At 39.1% G+C, this 16,059-nt stretch overlaps 1 long non-coding RNA gene across 1 annotated transcript in view; it reads left to right on the plus strand.

Annotated features, from left to right (window-relative positions):
• Positions 1-15,346, plus strand: part of LOC126161183 (uncharacterized) — a 36,118-nt gene extending 20,772 nt beyond the window's left edge. Inside the window, exons 3-5 of the long non-coding RNA XR_007534884.1 lie at positions 6,216-6,444; positions 14,841-14,910; positions 15,154-15,346. This is a non-coding gene — a long non-coding RNA (uncharacterized LOC126161183). The remainder of the gene's footprint in view (positions 1-6,215; positions 6,445-14,840; positions 14,911-15,153) is intronic.
• The last annotated feature ends 713 nt before the right edge of the window (positions 15,347-16,059 follow it).

Raw genomic sequence — 16,059 nt, forward strand, 5'->3', positions numbered from 1 at the left:
TGGTGGAGATTTCATTGGATGTGAGCACTACTTGGTAGGGAGGATCCAGTTCAATAGATGAAGCCTACTCAAAAGCAGAACTTCTAAGCTACCATAAGTGAATCTGCAGAAGATCATACGGGAAGTTCATCCCAGTGCGACTAATAATATAATTGACTGGAGTGCCTAATAAGAAAATCACTGCATGAACAACTAACACAACTGCAGATAGTGGATGAAGCAGATGACTGCAGACTAAGGTGAAGAATTAAAACAGTGATTTTTTATGGTTGGTTCTGAGTAAAGCACCTTGCTGGAAGCATTTGGATCTAATGCAATCAAGGAGCTAGCTGCTACTATATATACACAATCTCCTTATAACAGAAGACTATACACAGTGAGGACAGTGATGTGCTGCTGCCTAAGAATCCACCATTAACCCTTTGTGTTCATGACTCATGATTATTCTTATATATAAATGTCAGGTCATTAAAAAATAAAATTGGTAAGCTTAGTACTCTGTTAGGTGTAAACAAGAAGACTATATTATACATTAATAAGCACTAGCTCAGTGAAGACAAGCTACAACTGTATGTATTACCTGGATTTCAGCTACAATATTTGGCAGACATTGCAAAATTGGGGGATGGAGTCTCTGATATACATCAGACCTGGCATCCTCCATCTGCTCTAATCACACTCCAACTACTACCATTTTTTTTCTGATTTTCAGTAATATTCTTATGTGATGCAGGTATAAATCTGCCCATTTTTTATTCAGGTCAGATTTCGTTGCTACACTTCTAGTATCAGTACCTGACAGCAAAAACACAGTTAGTTTTGTTAAAACCTTGTTAATTAGAAGTTGTGTCTGATTAAAAATTTTACTGTAGTAAATAGCAGTGAACATATTTTGAGCTAATAGACAGATTTGATAAGGATGATACCACTCATTATAAAGACTAGCATTCCAACTTTTCATTAACACGGTTAACATTTTGTGAAAATAATTAACTTACAAGATAATTATCATTAAAGTTCAGAAGTAGCCACATTTTACATTGCAGATTTTGACTCTGTGCTTATTAGATTTAATATTTGACTACTACACTTCTGTTACTCTAATTTTTATGCACAAAGTGACTTATTTCATTAACTGATTGAGCCATTAGTTATGAATTTTGCACAATCTACGATGATTTTCAAAATTTCACTTGTATCCATAAATGGGTTAGTGCCAATGCAGGTGCATAAGATGATTTCATATACTTTTCCAAAGTCCTAGATCACTAAACTGTTTACAAACCAAATTATTATTAATAATTATAGTCTCTCATGAGTAGCAATTTTTTTTCCTATGAAGTTAAGAAATTGCTGATCATTCAACAATAGGACCATGAAGACAATATGTGAAAAAGTGAAACCAAAATTGTGGTGATGTGTAAATTTTTGAGCAAATGCCGTCCTGTATGGATTAAGATTTTCAGCTTAATGACTTCAGACTGATGTGCTACTGAAGAGGCATCATAGAAGAGACTACATAAATGAGGTTGGCAGGTTTACAGTACTAGTGTAATACAATGTCCTTAGTGTGGATGATAAAAGCAAAGAAAATGCACCACAAAGAGCTGCACTGTTACAGCCCACACGAAAAATCATACTTATATTTTTTTTTACTGTATGCCAGATACTAATACTGAAGCATTTGCACAGTCCTTGGAGAAATTCGACTTATTTTTTGCAAAATGGGCTAAGGACATGATATATATTCTTGGAGACATAAATACTGATTTAAAACTAAGGCAGCCACACAACTTAGTTTTCTTAAAATGCTAAAATCGGATGACTTGTATTGCATTAATGATAGTTCATAACAATTTTCTTGTCATCATCAGTGTTCATTAATGATACTTCAGAGAACAGCAAGGTTTCGACTACATCTCATCGTGTCATGAAATGAAGATATTCCCCATTCCCCTCCCTCAGAGGTATTCTGCTGCCTATCCATCTTACACAATATCCTTGTCTGCCCCTATTCCACCCCGCTCGGAACCAGTTGCCACATGGGGCTTATCCTGCAATAGATGCAAAACCTGACTTACACTACAACATGCCCCAGTCCTGCCCCAGGCATCTACCATCCCATCAAAGGCAGGGACAAATGTGAAAGCAGTTATGTGATGTACCAAGTTGTCTGCAACCACTTTGTGGCACTCTACATGGCCATGAACACTAATAAGTTGTGTGTCTGCATGAATGGCCACCACCGAACTGGCCAAGAGACAGCTGGATCACCCAGTTGCGGAATGTTAGTTTTCATAGTCCATTATATACTCTCAGAGCTTGATCAGTCTGAAGTTACAAGCAGAGGAGAGGTGACATATGGAAAGAACCAAGGAAAAAGTACTGAGCACATGACAAATAAGAAGCTGTGTATCACTGGCTGAATGTGTTACAACTGGCTCATTATACCATATTCTAAACATATACACATTAAATTGTTGATGAGGTTTCTAGGACAGGTGAATGTTCTGTATTTCTTCTCCCAATTCATGTTTGATATTGCCTTCACTATTTCATCTCTCAAAGCTACCCATTCTTCTTCTTCTGTATTTCTTTCCCCCATTCTTGTATATCATTCCCTAACTCTCTCTCTGAAACTCTCTACAACCTCTGGTTCTTTCAATTTATCCTGTTCCCAGCTCCTTAAATTCCTACCTTTTTGCAGGTTCTTCAGTTTTAATCTACAGTTCATAACCAATAAATTATGGTCAAGAGTCTATTTTGTGTTGGCAGAAGAGCCAACACTGTGTTACGAGTGGAGGCCGAAATGTAGGCGTTTTAGCTCACGCAGGCTGGCGAGAGGAGGGAAGAACTATACTTACGTGAGGTCTGGAACATGACAAGGAATGAGAATTCAGAAAGCGGACGTATTTAGTTTGATACTTAACTTTAATCCATAATCCATTGATGATGAACATCGCTCTTGACGGTACATGAGTCACAATATTAGCTGTTCAGAATACATTCTTGAAGTAATTTTAGTAACTGAATATGGCACACCTTTCTAGGTTGTAGCAAATGACATAGCTGAAGGCTATGCTAAACTGTCATCTCTGCAAATGAGGGCATATGTAGACAGTGAACCATCGCTAGCAAAGTCAGCTGTACAACTGGGGCGAGTGCTAGGGAGTCTCTCGAGACTAGACCTGTCGTGTGGCGGCGCTTGTCTGCAATCACTGATAGTGGCGACACATGGGTCCGACATATACTAACAGACTGCGGCCGATTTAAAGGCTACCACCTAGCAAGTGTGGTGTCTGGCGGTGACACTACTGTCTACATCTACCCCTGTAAATGTCTTACAATTTAAGATAGGTTCATAAATCTCTGTCTTAGCATAATATAAAATATCTAAAACCTTCCGGTATCTCCACGTTTCTTCCATGTATACAACCTTGCCTGATTCTTAAACCAAGTGTTAGCTATGATTAAGTCATGCTCTGTGCAAAATTCTGCCAGGCAGCTTCCCCTTTCATTCCTTATCGCCAGACCAACTTCACCTACTACTTTTCCTTCTCTTCCTTTTCCTACAGTCAAATTCCAGTCCCCAATGACTACTAAATTTTCGTCTTCCTTAACTATCTGAATAATTTCTTTTATTGCATCATACATTTCTTCAATCTCTTAGTCATCTGTGTAGCTAGTTGACATATAAACTTGTACTATTGTGGTAGGCGTGGTTTTTGTGTCTATCTTGGCTACAATAATGCCTTCACTATGCTGTTCGTAGTAGCTTATCCAAGTCCTATTCTTTTATTCATTTTAAACCTACTCCTGCATTAGCATTATTCGATTTTGTATTTATAACCCTGTATTCACCTGACCAGAAGTCTTGTTCCTTCTGCCACTGAACTTCATTAATTCCCACTATATCTAACTTTAACCTATCCATTTCCCTTTTTAAATTTTCTAACCTATCTGCCCGATTAAGGGATCTGACAGTCCGTGCTCCAATCCATAAAACGCCAGTTTTCGTTCTCTTGATAATAATGTCCTCCTGAGTAGTCCCCACCCAGAGATCTGAAAGGGGGACTATTTTACCTCTTCAATATTTTACCCAATAGGATGCCATCATCATTTTTACGATACAGTAAGCCAGTCACCTTCGGTTTTATTCCTCAGTTTTTATTTACCATGACTGGTTTTGAATGGACAAGCAATTTATCATCAGATGGTACATATTTATTAATATTTGTAGCATTGTGGCAGTCATGTAGCAATGACAAGATGTGAGAATGAAACATAAATGCACTGAATGTGGTGAGAAGTATGTACAGTTCAAGTCTGCCACAGCTGCACAACTCTAACAATGCTGCAAACATGCATTAAATATGTACCCTCTGATGATAGTGATTCAAAACTATTCACAATAACTACTGATCAAAAAATAATATAAAAGGTGGCTGATTACAGTAATTTATAGAAACTTTTATTCATCACAGTCACAAATTTTGACCGAGCGAGGTGGCGCAGTGGTTAGCACACTGGACTTGCATTCGGGAGGACGACGATTCAGTTCCACGTCCGGCCATCCTGATTTAGATTTTCTGTGATTTCTCTAAATCACTCGTGGCAAATGCCAGGATGGTTCCTTTGAAAGGTCACAGCCGACTTCCTTCCCCGTCCTTCCCTAATCCAATGAGGCTGATGACCTCACTGTTTGGTCTCTTCCCCCAAACAATCCAACCCTCTAAATTTTGATTAAAATAACTTAGTTGCTGACAGACAACTGTGGTTGTGCAGGGTTGTTGCTTGTATACAACTATACAGCATTCCGTGTGCTTAGAATGAACAACAGCTGCACATGCAATGCAAATGGAGCAAAATGTACATCAGAGTATTTTTATTGTTGTCGTTGTCAGCAGCAGTGGGAAGTACATAAGTGGGGGGTGGTGGTTAGGGCAACAGTTGGCTCTCCCCTTCCCGTGCATTCTACAGCACCCGAGGAAGTTGTGTGCTGCCTAAAAAAATCAGTCATTATAGCGGGCACATAGGTGTTAAGAAAGAACTACTGTTTGCTGACTCCTGGCCACTGGCACAATCACAGAGTTATTTTAGTCCAGGTGTAGTATGGTTGTGAAAAATCAATTCAAGTTGAACTGTGACCTGCACTATCAATACAAGACAGAAATATAACTTTTGTGTAAACTCTGCATCCTTACCTGGGATTTAACAAAGTTAAGTACTGTGGTGTGAAGGTATTTGAGAAGCTCCCACCTAACATACAGCAAGTAATTGGGTATCTCAGCCAATTAAAAAGAACCTTTAAATATACCTCATTAGTGACTCCCACCGATTATCTTAGTGTAAGAATTTGAATCCTCCTTTAATCGGATAGTAAGTAGTGTGTTGTAAACTGTCCTGTGTAATTGCATCTTTAGGTATTCTTCCAATACAACCTGAAGCATTCAATTCATGTCAAACAGCTCCCCAATAAACATCCAGCTCAAGTGAGCACCATCAAATACTACAACACACCATCTTTAAACACAATCAGACTCAAAAACATCAAGCCTCACCGTAACATCACACACTGCATCAGTGTTACATCACAGGTCAAAACACAGTGTTGTTGCAGTAGCACCTGATTCTGTGCAAATAACCTTACGTTAGCCTCAGGTAGTAAATAGTGATGAGCCAATGATTGCCAATTCGCAAGAAAGCAGAATATAATTATCTAGAATGACGCTTAATTACTGTTGTAACATTTGTGTCTTTTTGGTATGACCCAAAAAGGTCAGTATTGCCTGCTTTGCATTTAAACATCTTTCTGACTGATAGCATACTTTTTAATCAGCACAGCTAAGATCTAAAGTTGTCCATTCTAACAATGAAATTATGGGTCAATGGAAGCGTCTTATTCCATCCATCTTCTTTGACCTATGGTGTAAGGATGATGTGGCATCTGAGTTCATTACAGTGTGGAGTTTATGAGTTGGTTGTGTTTGTAGATGTCATCTTGTTATGTGTGATGGTGCCCTCTGGTGTTGTGTGTGTATGTGATGAGTGTAATGTGTTGTATTGGGTTCATTTGAGCTTTGGTGTTGGATGTGTGAAGTCGTTGGCAGTGTTTGCATTTCAGGACATAAGTTTTTAAGTTTACGCTTTTGTTTGGTATTATTGTTTTGCTGTTTGGTATAATAACACATTTATTGTTTGGCTTCTGTTGTTAGGTATGGATATGATGATGAAACATAACAGTGCTATGTAACAGTCAGAGATGGAGGAGGACATGTTGTAATTATTAAATACCTCCAGCTATTTGGACTAATCGCTGAGATTGGGCAGAGTAATATTTGTCCCAGAACATGAGGCGACCAGAGTTTCTGTGTCTTGGACGAGGGACCGGTACGTGTGTGGTAGTGTGATCAATCTATTGTGCAGCACCAGAATTTGTTGGTGGTAAGTAATCGTTTTTTTTGGGTCTGTTCTCCAGTTGTGTTGTTTTGTGTATTTATAGTGTATTGATTGTGTTTTAATTCATGTAAGGATGTTTGATACTTGGGTTTTTGAGATGTTGTGGTTTTGATTTTATTTTTTGTAGTTGTAGGTGTCCATCTTGGATATCCATAATTTCGCCACTCAAAGGTATGATATACACAGAGCTCAGTTGTTTACCCTCCTGCCAACAGCTGTACACATGTGCAATCATTATCATGAACTGTTAAGGCTATTTACAGCATTGAAATAACATAGAACTATACGCCACGTGTATAATTACTCATTTCTCTTAACCATAAGTATGTTTTCTGCAGCCCTAAAATGAATATAAACTTTTAGTTCTTCTCACTTCACGCCAAGACCCACAGTCGCTTCCCTTCTGTACCTGGTGTCCAGCAGTAGCATGCAGCTGTGGTTCCCAACACTCCTGCTGCCATCTGTATAGTCCATTCGGAAGACATTCCTTTTTGCCTGAATTATAACTTAAAGTGAGTGTAAACTTATGAATTTTGCTGAGAATCAGGAAGAATTAGCAGCACTAATGCAAAAATATTGTATAACGTTGCACTTCTCAAGTCATGTAAAGAATGTTTCCATTAATTTTGCCTTTGCCTCCAGTTTATCCCTTTTATGGTTGAAACTAAAATTGTACAAATTTCTGAAATGTTAGGATGCTAATGGTTTCCTTCCAGTACCATTTTTGTATTTTAAATATGAAAATATTTTTTAAGTTTCCCATTTTTGTATATAATATGAAGTGGGATGCACTGGTCCACAAACCACTATGGAATGCCATTTTCTGCTGGCTGAGAGATTTGCTAAATTTTTTTTTTAGACATAAGCAGGGTTTGGTAGGAAATAACACAACTCACAAATCATGTCTGCATATAATACTTTATCTGATTACTGTCAGTGTATAAAAATATTCATTATATTTCAATTTTCATGAAATATTGTAAGTTCAAAACTTCCAGAACCTTAAATGCCATGAAACTTAGAAAAGCATGCTGTGGCACAAAGCATCACAAGCAGAGGAAACAGCTTTGTTCTATTCTCTTTAGATTTTGTAGTGCAGTATATGTGCCACTTCCTAGTGTCACTGTCTTTCAGGGAATATTTGCCTACATCCATTATTTGCACATGATCTAGCACACTAGAAACTTTCTCTTTGTTGAAAAGAAAGTGGGGGTTGAAACGCTCTTTTTTTCTGGTTGAATGGATTAGTCAGGTGTCTTACCTATCTCAGATTCATTGTCAACCAATCTGTTTTTGCCATTCTGTCTGATGAAATACATATGTGTTGATAATATCCATATCGACAAAACAATACAGTAATCGATGGCGCCATTTAACAAATTGTATGCCTAACATGCATCTTCCTTACAGCTGATTGAACCCATTTAATCTGCCCATTGGGTTGTTGTAATGTCATACTGTGTCTGGACAGGACACAGTTATCTTATAACCACCTTCCATTTTTCTTCCAATAAATTTGACATCTTCTGAGTTGATGTAAGTAGAAAGCAGACAAACTGATTTGCTGTCCTGCCATTTCACAGCAGCTACACCACAGATTATTACAAATTGAAACTCTTCACATCTGAGATCAATTTTTGTTTGCTAATATTTCTGGCAATGGTCTCCTGGTTCCTCTTACAGTTCCACAACTTTTAAGGTCACAGTTTTTCAGTCCTTCCATCAACTTGTAAGTTGTAAAAAAAAATTATTAAAAAAAAAAAAGATTTTGCCTGGGTAAAAAGAAGTGGCTGACACAGCTGGAGCTCTACTCGCTCACACATCTGGTAAATCTTGAAGTCATATATTGGGGTGCTGGATTTATTGCTGGCGCGAACTTTAAATTCTGAAATAAAAACACTTTTACAATCTGTAAGACGCTAGATTTCGTAGCCCCTTATGGACTTCATGGGTGTATACTGTTTGAGAGATTTGCGCCCCTTGAGTACCACTGTCAATTCGTCAGTTGCTAGTGTAGAAGGTGACTCACTGCTGAATGCTTTTTGTCAGTGCTACAGTAAGGGGTCAAATTTTATAATGTTTGTCATAACTGGGATTAGTTTTTGGAGGAAGAAAAACACTATTATCGTTGCAGTGTAGGATTTGTACAATTTTCTTGTCTCTTGACAGTGCTACGATGGCTGAAAGTGAACTCACTTACAGCATTGGTTCTGAAATCCAGTAATTATCAGCTGCCAGTATTTGATGGATACTATTTATTATGATCATGCTTATGAATGCCTTCAGTTATTATTATTATTTTTTTTTTCAGTTTGATGCAGTTCTTTCAAGCAGTACATAAATTTGTTTGAAAACATATGCTCCATAATGGTTTTGCAAAAACATTTATCCAAATAAACACAATCATCATCCGATGAAGAGAAATCTGCTTTAGAATTTGGCTCCTTATACAGAATCACAGTGTTTTGAAATCATGTTGTGTCATCACCCCAACAACTATCAGGATCACTTACATCTTGACCTTCTGTCTCTTCAGTGTTTGTAATTGATGAACTATGTTCAATCTTTTCATCAGAGTTTGCATTGATGAATGTTTGAGGAAATATACTTGCAAGCATACTGCCAACGTAATTTGTTATTGTAAAATGTCTGAACTGTTACATGCTGTTGTGTTTTCTGACCAGACATAAGGCATGCAATTTTCAGATGACTCTGAAGCAAAAGTAATGTCCTCTTCTATATTTTCAGTAGAACTTTTGAGTATGTAGGATAATCTGGTAATGAGAAAAGATAATCCAGGACCTTATTGTCTTGTTGTATCTGAAAAATGATAATGACAGTCCATTACTAGCAAACTATAATTGTATTATTTTCAGTCCAAGTTAATGAAAATGAATGAAACAAAATCCCACTATACTTCAAATAATTTTACAGATAAAGTGACCTGGGCCACAAATTTCCCCCTAATATCATTCCATATACAAAGTAATATAGTCACTGAGAAGTACATTTGAAAGCATACTTGCACTATAAATGATTATTAAGTTAATAATAAGAAAAATTATGTGCCTCAGACATCTTTCAAAAGAGCGAAATGGTGAAAATCAGTGTAAAATACAAAACAGTGAGGTTATGGTGGCCATGTGTGTGCACCGGACAACATGAGTAGTCTCAGTTTTCTCTTCTGCCTGTACAGTCACCACAATAAAGATGGCAGCACTATCCACAGGTGGGTAACATATGTCCTGACAATCAAATCAGTGCTCAGACCATGAAAGGGTTATATTGGTAAGCAACGCATACCATATATCCATTGAATGTGCACTACTGGTGTACAATAAAAGAAGTCTGAGATTTGTGAACACACAACAGCCTGTCAGAGTATATTAAATACACTCCTGGGAATGGAAAAAAGAACACATTGACACCGGTGTGTCAGACCCACCGTACTTGCTCCGGACACTGCGAGAGGGCTGTACAAGCAATGATCATACGCACGGCACAGCGGACACACCAGGAACCGCGGTGTTGGCCGTCGAATGGCGCTAGCTGCGCAGCATTTGTGCACCGCCGCCGTCAGTGTCAGCCAGTTTGCCATGGCATACGGAGCTCCATCGCAGTCTTTAACACTGGTAGCATGCCGCGACAGCGTGGACATGAACCGTATGTGCAGTTGACGGACTTTGAGCGAGGGCGTATAGTGGGCATGCGGCAGGCCGGGTGGACGTACCGCCGAATTGCTCAACACGTGGGGCGTGAGGTCTCCACAGTACATCGATGTTGTCGCCAGTGGTCGGCGGAAGGTGCACGTGCCCGTCGACCTGGGACCGGACTGCAGCGACGCACAGATGCATGCCAAGACCGTAGGATCCTACGCAGTGCCGTAGGGGACCGCACCGCCACTTCCCAGCAAATTAGGGACACTGTTGCTCCTGGGGTATCGGCGAGGACCATTCGCAACCGTCTCCATGAATCTGGGCTACGGTCCCGCACACCGTTAGGCCGTCTTCCGCTCACGCCCCAACATCGTGCAGCCCGCCTCCAGTGGTGTCGCGACAGGCGTGAATGGAGGGACGAATGGAGACGTGTCGTCTTCAGCGATGAGAGTCGCTTCTGCCTTGGTGCCAATGATGGTCGTATGCGTGTTTGGCGCCGTGCAGGTGAGCGCCACAATCAGGACTGCATACGACCGAGGCACACAGGGCCAACACCCGGCATCATGGTGTGGGGAGCAATCTCCTACACTGGCCGTACACCACTGGTGATCGTCGACGGGACACTGAATAGTGCACGGTACATCCAAACCGTCATCGAACCCATCGTTCTACCATTCCTAGACCGGCAAGGGAACTTGCTGTTCCAACAGGACAATGCACGTCCGCATGTGCCACCCAACGTGCTCTAGAAGGTGTAAGTCAACTACCCTGGCCAGCGATATCTCTGGATCTGTCCCCCATTGAGCATGTTTGGGACTGGATGAAGCGTCGTCTCACGCGGTCTGCACGTCCAGCACGAACGCTGGTCCAACTGAGGCGCCAGGTGGAAATGGCATGGCAAGCCGTTCCACAGGACTACATCCAGCATCTCTACGATCGTCTCCATGGGAGAATAGCAGCCTGCATTGCTGCGAAAGGTGGATATACACTGTACTAGTGCCGACATTGTGCATGCTCTGTTGCCTGTGTCTATGTGCCTGTGGTTCTGTCAGTGTGATCATGTGATGTATCTGACCCCAGGAATGTGTCAATAAAGTTTCCCCTTCCTGGGACAATGAATTCACGGTGTTCTTATTTCAATTTCCAGGAGTGTATATTATAAGGTGGTGGAATTTAAAACTGAATTAAAAAGATTTTTAGCTGCACAAGTACTTCTGTTCCAATAAAGAATATTTTCCCAGAACCTTTCAAAGTAAATCATGTACCTGATTTTAGAAGTAGCACTATCGTAGTCTAACACAACAGTCAGGACACACTGTCTGTATTTTTGTATCCACTGTGTTATCAGTGTTCCAAGCAGCCAGCAAGTCACTCTTCTGAGAACAATATCAGGTGAGTGAGAATACTATTGTTTATACTGATTAGTTTTTAGAATAGGTTGCATATTTAGTGCCAAAAAATTTGCCAATAACTAAAAAATGACACCATATTTGTCATTCTTTAGTTTCCTAAGATCCCTGGGAGGTATGAAATGGTAGATTATGGAAGACTTTATTTACGATTTTGTTGTAATATATGGATGCTTATTTAAGAATGACATTTTCCTTCATTAACAAAACGCCAGAATATCTACTGTCTGCAGAAGGACATCATATACAGGGTGTTTCAAAAATGACCGGTATATTTGAAACGGCAATAAAAACTAAACGAGCAGCGATAGAAATACACCGTTTGTTGCAATATGCTTGGGACAACAGCACATTTTCAGGCGGACAGACTTTCGAAATTACAGTAGTTACAATTTTCAACAACAGATGGCACTGCAAGTGATGTGAAAGATATAGAAGACAACGCAGTCTGTGGGTGCGCCATTCTGTACGTCGTCTTTCTGCTGTAAGCGTGTGCTGTTCACAACGTGCAAGTGTGCTGGAGACAATATGGTTTATTCCTTAGAACAGAGGATTTTTCTGGTGTTGGAATTCCACCACCTAGAACACAGTGTTGTTGCAACAAGACGAAGTTTTCAACGGTGGTTTAATGTAACCAAAGGACTGAAAAGCGATACAATAAAGGACCTGTTTGAAAAATTTCAACGGACTGGGAACGTGACGGATGAACGTGCTGGAAAGGTAGGGCGACCGCGTACGGCAACCACAGAGGGCAACGCGCAGCTAGTGCAGCAGGTGATCCAACAGCGGCCTCAGGTTTCCGTTCGCCGTGTTGCAGCTGCGGTCCAAATGTCGCCAACGTCCACGTATCGTCTCATGCGCCAGAGTTTACACCTCTATCCATACAAAATTCAAATGCAGCAACCCCTCAGCGCCGCTACCATTGCTGCACGAGAGACATTCGCTAACGATATAGTGCACAGGATTGATGACGGCGATATGCATGTGGGCAGCATTTGGTTTACTGACGAAGCTTATTTTTACCTGGACGGCTTCGTCAATAAACAGAACTGGCGCATATGGGGAACCGAAAAGCCCCATGTTGCAGTCCCATCGTCCCTGCATCCTCAAAAAGTACTGGTCTGGGCCGCCATTTCTTCCAAAGGAATCGTTGGCCCATTTTTCAGATCCGAAACAATTACTGCATCACGCTATCTGGACATTCTTCATGAATTTGTGGTGGTACAAACTGCCTTAGACGACACTGCGAACACCTCGTGATTTATGCAAGATGGTGCCTGGCCACATCGCACGGCCGACGTCTTTAATTTCCTGAATGAATATTTCGATGATCGTGTGATTGCTTTGGGCTATCCGAAACATACAGGAGGCGGCGTGGATTGGCCTCCCTATTCGCCAGACATGAACCCCTGTGACTTCTTTCTGTGGGGACACTTGAAAGAACAGGTGTACCGCCAGAATCCAGAAACAATTGAACAGCTGAAGCAGTACATCTCATCTGCATGTGAAGCCATTCCGCCAGACACGTTGTCAAAGGTTTCGGGTAATTTCATTCAGAGACTATGCCATATTATTGCTGCGCATGGTGGATATGTGTAAAATATCGTACTATAGAGTTTCCCAGCCGCAGCGCCATCTGTTGTTGAAAATTGTAACTACTGTAATTTCGAAAGTTTGTCTGCCTGAAAATGTACTGTTGTCCCAAGCATATTGCAACAAACGGTGTATTTCTATTGCTGCTCGTTTAGTTTTTATTGCCGTTTCAAATATACCGGTCATTTTTGAAACACCCTGTATATACTCAATAGCATGAAAATTTTTTCGCTACACTTCCAGCATAATCTGTGAATGTGGAACATACTGTAAGAAACCTGTATGGAATGTAATATCTACATTATTTGGCCCTAGCCACACGACATTTCCATTATATAATGTATGAAATAAACAACCACAACTGTAACTGATGGGAAAGCCACACAGACATCGTAATAAAATCTCAAAAAGCAGTAAAACAGTTTCACAACAGGGAAGAAACCAATTTCACAACTATTGCTACATCTGTGCCACAAACCCTAAGAATCTGCAACATATGCCCTTTTGAAGTAAAAGTAATTACACTTACAAAAATATTTGTGTATCAGAATGACAAGTGAAGTGTAAGAATGGGTGAATCATTAGACTCCATAGACGTTTTTTGGGTGTCAGTGAAAGCGCCTGTTATAATAAGTATGGACAAAAACAGAAATATATGTTTCTCATGCATGAAATATGTACCTACATTATTTTGTTGTCAAGTAAGTTGCAGTTCTGTACATATTCAAAATAATTTCTTCATAAATAAATTGTAGTGTATGTAACTGAATCAGTTAAATTCATCAGTTTTTACATTTATTTCACAATAATTCATGTTCATTAGTAATTTAGTAATGCATGGAATGCAAAACCATAACAGTTATTTCATTAATTATGGAAATAAATAAATAAATAAAACATGCATTATCCTTCCGTCACATGCCACTGTCTGCTTTCTCACTGCTTGAAGCACTAGTGTTGCTGCAGCTGCTAAACAGTAACAACTTCCACACTAGGGAGTGTCATAATTGTACATATTAGACCATGATAGTTCTAATACAAAGTCATTTCATTATATTGCTCCACATCTTTGATTTCCCTTCGCATCATGAAGACCCTTGTCTCTGGGAACTATAGAATATGACTAATGTAATGTGACTAGTTGCATTCATTACCAAAAATGGTACAATTATCAGAAACTGCCGAGACAGATGGATGGATGGATGGATGGATGGATGGATGGATGGATGGATGGATGGACGGATGGATGGATAGATAGATAGATTGTTTTTTATTTATTTTTATTGCAAGCAGCATAAAATATCATCTGCAGTCAGATAGATATATTTTTCTTTCCATACATGCCAATTGAGGGCATCCTCAATGATGAGGAACATAAAATAAAACAAAATTACACAATATATATTTACAAAAAAAAAAAAAAAAAAAAAAAAAAGAGTTGTGCTAAAGTACCTTATACATATTCTGAATGAAATGTTTCTTGAGGATGCAGAATGAATAACAATTCTGAAACAATTTTCATTGAAAAGTTAATGCCAAACACATACATATGCTAAAAGTACAGCACAATAGTTTCTCATTACTCCACATTACCAATTTTCTCCCCTTTTTGAGTCACTGATGTGTTAAAAGAGAGCAAATGATCTTCTTTTATTATTTAATAAATAGTACTTCTTTTCTTAGAATGTAACTGATATTTACATATGGTATATCTTTTCCACAGATCAGATGATACTAATGTTACATGCTTCCAGCATATGAATTTGTCATTATTTGCTGAAGAGAGGAAAGAGGTTGGGTTGGTTTGGGGAAGGAGACCAGACAGCGTGGTCATCGGTCTCATCGGATTAGGGAAGGATGGGGAAGGAAGTCGGCCGTGCCCTTTCAGAGGAACCATCCCGGCATTTGCCTGGAACGATTTAGGGAAATCACGGAAAACCTAAATCAGGATGGCCGGACGCGGGATTGAACCATCGTCCTTCCGAATGCGAGTCCAGTGTCTAACTACTGCGCCGTCTCGCTCGGTGAGGAAAGAGGAAGACTCTTAACTGTCAGTATGGTTTTAAATAAGGTATAATTAGAGAATATTATGTCCATATTAATGTTTATTATATCATTTTGTTACTCTGATTATGGAGATTCTTTTGTATGAAATAAAATGCTAACAGCTTTAAGTGCTGAAGTACTGCATATACAAGGTGAATCTTTGTCCATCTTCCATAAGTTACTTCACATGTTTTTCAACTATTTATACAAATGCACAGAAAAGAAAGAGAAATACACAAGCTTCTCTGAAAGTGTAATGTATTCTGTGAATGACTGTATATAATAAGTGGCTTCATATTTATTTTTATGACATTCTTGTTAATTCATTTTATAAAGCTGTTTATCATGTTAAAAGAACTTGGTATCCATCAAGTGAAATAAATAACAATATGTAAAGGTATAGTAATAAATGTATTTTTTGTTTCCACCTAGTGGATGTTTATGCAGAAGACACGATTCTTTAGAAATATAATATTTGTTGAAGATATGAAGTGCACTTATAATAAAAAATATTGTTTTGTTTGCTTTAAAGGTTCTGAATTGATTTCTCAATAATAGCCAGATATCATCAAAAGTACTCCTATCACTGTATATCTTGATACTTAAGTATAAGTTTCTATCGTTAAAATTTGTACAACTCATATTAGTAACACTTTATGTTCCATGTCTTATTGATATGTATATTATTTTCAATACCTATTGAGGTAGGCAATCTCTAACAGATGTCTCAAAACTGGTATTAAAAATCTCAGTATTTTCATGAACATTATGATGTTATGTTAAATATTAACAAAGTTGAGCATCTGTGTAGAATTCTTTAGAACAATTGAGCAATTTGCACAAAAATCTACATCTGAATGCTCATTTATGCTAGTTACCAGATGATATTTACCAGA

Source organism: Schistocerca cancellata, chromosome 1, assembly GCF_023864275.1.
Source record: "Schistocerca cancellata isolate TAMUIC-IGC-003103 chromosome 1, iqSchCanc2.1, whole genome shotgun sequence".
Taxonomy (NCBI): domain Eukaryota; kingdom Metazoa; phylum Arthropoda; class Insecta; order Orthoptera; family Acrididae; genus Schistocerca; species Schistocerca cancellata.